The 5,603-nt window shown below is 45.3% G+C and overlaps 1 long non-coding RNA gene across 1 annotated transcript; it reads left to right on the forward strand.

Annotated features, from left to right (window-relative positions):
* Positions 1-1,440: 1,440 nt before the first annotated feature.
* LOC111556334 lies at positions 1,441-4,754 on the forward strand. Its single transcript, XR_002735739.2, has 4 exons — positions 1,441-1,527; positions 2,358-2,418; positions 4,163-4,236; positions 4,328-4,754. It is a non-coding gene; the product is annotated as an uncharacterized LOC111556334 (long non-coding RNA).
* The last annotated feature ends 849 nt before the right edge of the window (positions 4,755-5,603 follow it).

Below are 5,603 nucleotides of genomic sequence, written 5' to 3' on the forward strand. Positions count from 1 at the left end.
GCGCATGATGAACCAGAACCCAAAGGTGAAGAGACAGCTGTGAAGACATTACTTGAAGCGATCGGAATCATTCATGCCTCATCCACATCTACCCCATGGACACTTGAGTCCGGTGAATCAAAATCTCCCTCATCTTTTTTTTTGGTTTTATCAATGAAGGTTCTATCACTTAAGACGCGTACATGCTGCATTTCATGTTCTATTTCTTGATCTTGTAAAATTATTATTGTTATAAAGGTAAATTCCATTTTACAGGAGGATAGAAACCAATACCCAGTTCCCCCCCCCCCCCCCCATGAAACCTGATGCAGTTTGCCTGTTATTTTTTCCCCTCATTACTTCTGGCTACATTTTGTGTTACCAGGGACAGCAATTTAAACGTTCAGCAAGCCCTACTTTTGGGAGCTCTGCTCTTTGTCTCTGTGGGTTCGTTTTTGCATCACGGTCAGGAGAATGACCATCTATGATTTCTGCTTTTTGTAACTTGTGAAGTTTTGCTTTGCACCTTACTGTCACATCCTACCATACCCCGTGTACTTGACTTCATAAGCATATTGGTAGGAATTAGCATTCTGGATTCACTAGACTCAAAGTTTCTTTCCTTCCTTCATCCTTCTTTTAGTCCTACTGCATCTATGTAACAAGACTTGTTAGTTTTAATGTTCAAGTTTTTTCTACCTTTACGCTTTCTTTTGTGATCTGCCAACTTTTGAGAGAGGGAATGGACTTGCCCTGTTATTATCCAAGTTTTTGCCTTATTAATGTAAACGATATGTTTCTGGGAACCTAAATATTGAAGAAGAACTATTTCTTTTCGGAACTACTCGCCTCACGTCAATTTTGGCTAATATTAATGCTGCTTCACGTTTTTTAAAAAAATGTTATTAAAAAATGTTTATTTCTTGAGAGAGAGAGAGAGTGGGGAATGGGCAGAGAGAGAGGGAGAGAGAGAGAGAGAAAATCTCAAGCAGGCCCTGCACTGTCAGTGCCCCACTCCGGGCTTGATCCCAGGAACTATGAGATCATGATCTGAGCTGAGATCAAGAGTCAGACGCTAAATGGACTGAGCCACCCAGGCCCCGCCCCCCGATACCATTTTACTTTTTTGTTTAGCATTTCTTCGTTATAACCCGTGTGTGTGTGTGTGTGTGTGTGTGTGTGTGTGTGTTAGGTCATGAAATCACTGATGAGTAAAATATCCACTTAACATGCAAGATAGACCAATGAGGTTTAATATAACAGTATGAAAACTTTCATTGATATGGTTTCAGGTTCTACATTCCAAATAACATTTACAAAATGAGCACTTGTGAAGAGTAGGTGTAGTTTCGAAGGAGAGTATCCATATTTATCTGAGAAGGCTCTGAAAATCACCCTCCCCTTCTCCAACTGCATATATGTGTGAGGCCAGTTTTTTTTTCCCACTTACTTCAACTAAAACAAAAGGGCACAAAACATTTCAGGCAGAGGCAGTAGGAGAAACCAGTTGTCTTCCAAGAAGTCAGAAACTAGAGACATTTGCAAAAGGTAAAAACTATGCTTTCTTCTCACTGAATTCGTTGTGGCTTGGGGAAAGACAGTCATTTTTAATGGGTCGTTTCTGTGAAAGTGTAATGGATTTATTGATGCTATTTTGAGTTAGTCAATAAATATTTTCAAAACGTTTTAGTTCTAATTTTGAAGCCATTACATCGTGATAGCCGTAGCCCACGTGAACAAGAGACGTGGAGGCCATTCGGTGGGTTATCGACAAGTTGGTCACGTCCTATTCCCAGTTTCTGTCATCTCTCGACTGGAAGTACCAGCAGGGCTACTGTCTCCGTTTGTTGCCATTGTTCCCTGCTCAGTTTGTTTTGGGACGTTGTTTCTCCAGTCATTGGGTCCCATCAGAGTTTCGTCACTGAGAGTCTTCAGAAAGTTTGCTATGCTGTAAGGGATACAGGATAGGGAGACCGGGGATGCTCCTAGTCCTATATTTGATCCTAAGCCACCATTTCAAAGTACGGAAGCAGAAACTACACTAGTGACTCTGGTAAAGATAACGATGAAGGGGATACTCTCCTTTGGTTGAGTGTTGCTCTCATCAGAGTCGGTATTCAGCTAATATGCGCCAGGATGTCCACACTAGCTGTATCTGGTTAGCATCCATTTCCATTGACTCCTGCCTCTGCTATGCTTGCTATTTAATAGTATGAATATCGTATTTAGCTGTGATGCTCGCAAGGTATGAAAAGAACAACCTGGCGGTCTGGAAACACCGATAAAGGAAATAACATTCTGGAAGCCCTTCTTTTCACGATTTTTTTTTTCAGTTGGTAAAGTTGCCAACATCTTGTTTCTCTGCTTCTTTGTTACAGGAATCTATCAAGAGATCCAAAGAGGATACGCCTGTACACTTGATAGAAAGCAAGACGTAAGGTAGACATCCTCACCCGAACATGTCTTTTTCTTAACCTGTTGCTGAGCCTTAATTTCCATCCAGTAGAACCACAAAACGTGGACGCGTGATTTGCCTACTTATCTACTCTGATGTGGCCTAATGCCAATATGGTCCCAAACTTTCAGCAAGCCATTCCCACATAAACCTGCCATCTGTACCTCCCGGGGTGAGATGCAAATATCAGAAAGGACTAAATACCTTAACCAGGAGGTCACTCTCTTGTGTTAGGCTTCCTCTTGGATTTTATTCTTAAGATCATAGGAGTGCTATTTTTTTTTTTTTTAAAGATGGTCAAGGTCTGCTGACCATCTCTCACACAGCTGCAGCAGATTGCCTGGAGCTAACTCTGAGAACAGCTCCAAGGAGCCAGACATAGAAAGAATACAAAAATAAACGGGGATTCACATGTGGGTATGGTGGGATCTTAGGCAACGAAAGAGAAAACCCCGGAAATAGCATTTTGTCCGGAAGAAAGAGAGCTTGAGATCTCTGGGACGCTGGAGGTGGTTAAAAGGATCCTCAAATTGCAGGCTTGGAGATTTCCTCAAAATGCCTCCCGCACAGCTGTCCTCTTAATGTACCTTTCAGAGGCTCAGCTGTGGTCTGTAATGGTTTTAAAAGGTTACACTCCCATGTAAGGATTTTACCCCTTTTTTTCTGTAAGCAACTGTTACCGAAAGTATCACAAAATAGGCCTTTGAAGTGGGGAAAACTCAAACACCGAAGACATACAAAGAAAGATTTCAAATTTGGAAGATGAATACCTACTCTAGGATGCATTTGGGCCGGGGGGGTGGGGTGGGAAGCAGTGTCCAGTAAATTCTGATGGCAGTTTAAGGGCTCTTGGGGCCGGGCCCTGAAAATGGGACACTTGCAGATAAGACATCGCCAATGATAGTTAGGGCTAATTTCGGAGCCCTGATAACTGCTTGCAATTGCATAAACTGATCTCTGCAAGCAGGGGCTCTCAGCGCGTCCCTGGGCTAATAGCAAAAGCATCGCCTGGGAACCTACTGGAAATGTTCATCCTGCGGACCTACCCCAGTTCTATGGAGTCAGACAGTCTGCAGGTAGGTCCCACAGTCAATTGTAACAAACTTCCCCTTGGGATTCCAAGCCAGGCTACGCTTGAGGAAGTACTGTCTGCCATGGAATGTGTCCCCAGGAAGAATGGCATCAAAGGCCACAGCTGTCCTACTCTCCCCTCAGACGTTTCTAGCTCTTCTTTACCTATTTCTTTGTAATTAAATAACGTGTAGCTACAACCGCAAAGGCCGGGCAGAAATTTCCGAAGCAGCGTGGGCAAAGCTTGCCATTTGACAAATAACCTGAACCTTTGATCTCCTTACAGGACACATGTATGGGCTCCTTAGAATTTCCCTGGTGCTGCTCCTCTAGCTTTTTTTTTTTTTTTAAGTTTATTTATTTATTGAGAGAGAGAGGGAATCCCGAGGAGTTTCGTGGTGCCAGTGCAGAGCCTGACGCGGGCTCGAACCCACTAACCACGGGATCGTGACCTGAGCCGAAAATCAAGAGTCCGACGCGTAATCCACTGCGCCACCCAGGCGCCCCTCCTCTAGCTTTTCAGACCTGCTTCTGGCTTCATCCTCGCTGGGCGGCCACATCGAGTTCCTTTGTTCCACTGGTTTTCTCAGCTCCCTTGGTGTTTTGTTCTCAACTCTGCATACATACTTCCTCCATTTGCTGTCCCTCCTTCCACAGGCCCTCAGGATGGAAACAAGCCAAGGAGCCCAAAAGCAGGGCCACGTCCAGGAAGCCAGCATTGCCCAGGAGAGGTAATTAACCCTTTCCCGTCTGTCTCCCGATCCATTCTTTTTTAAATTCAGGATCTGCCTTCTGATGTATCTAATGCAATCGCCATTTCAGGAACGAAGAAACCCAGCGGGACGGAGGCTCAAAATCACTCCCAAGTGGCGATTCTCAAATGCTTCATCTGGGAGCCAAACCCGTGTTGACCCGCCTGCAAACTCCTCGTTGCCTCTTCCTCGAGGCGTCACCCCGTGTGTGTTAGCCTCTCGTGTGGTCCGTAATGTCCATCCTGTGCTTGTGGTTTGTGGGGGCACCTGTTTGGGGCTTGAGAGTTATAGGTATTGCTGAGTTTGCTTAGTTCTACTTATGAAGAAAACAAAGCCAAATGCTTTTGTTCCAGCTACAGATCACTGGGGAGAAGGAAAAACCGTTCTTAATCATTTAGCCTGTCTTTCCTCTTCTTTCACATTCCCTCTGTATTCCTTTTTCACCTTCACTTAAGAAATGCCTTCTGCCCCTCCCCTGCTCATGCTCTGTCTCAAAAAAAAATAAATAAATAAAAAATAAAAAATGCCCTTGGGAAACACCACTGAGGTTGAAGGGGGGGGGTGCGGAGACAGCCCTGGCGTGCTTTGCAGGTCAGGTATAAGGCAAAGGAGGAAAACGGAACGTATGCAAAGGAAGAACATATTTTTGTGATTTTTTTTTTTTTTGCTTTAATCAATATGTTAGCAGGACGAAAATTAATCAGGCTTTTTAAGCTGAAACTGAGGGTGCGGAAGAAGGGGTATGGTTGGTTGTCTTTATCTGTCTTACAGTAGAAGCTCAGAGAAAGGGGCTCAGGCTGTGGCAGGAAGGATCGGAGCACGATTGAGTCCGGAAGGAGGGCCCGGGGTTGCTGGCCGTGGTGGTCCGGGACCAGTGACCCTGGACTTGAGCAATGAGCTTCAGCTGAGGCTAAGGGCAATGCTGCCCGTGAGCCTCTCGTGGGTTCCTGGATGGCTTCTGCAGTCCCTTGCACAATAAGGGTCTCCTGGCCAATCACCACCCCGAGTTCAAATCCTGGCTCTCTTCACTTTGACCAGTGTGATTTGGGGCAACTAAATCCATATCTGAGGCTCTTTAGTGTATCTGCTAATGCAGAGTGATTTAATGCCCTGCTCTGACCACGCTGCCTTACTAGAATGTGTTACCCATTTGTGGGATCCGGTGGCGAAGAAGAGGAGAAACGCCTCCTTCAAAACTTGCTGTCTAGACAATTGACACAAAGCGTTAAAGCGAGCACAGGGCCCTTGGTGCAGAGCCCTGTGGGGCTGCCCTGGTCACACGCCCGCCCGGGAAGCCTGCTCTATACAGCCCGGAGGTAATCATCCCTGAGCCCCTGGGGGATGGT

The sequence above is a fragment of the Felis catus genome, chromosome C2, assembly GCF_018350175.1.
Source record: "Felis catus isolate Fca126 chromosome C2, F.catus_Fca126_mat1.0, whole genome shotgun sequence".
NCBI lineage: Eukaryota > Metazoa > Chordata > Mammalia > Carnivora > Felidae > Felis > Felis catus.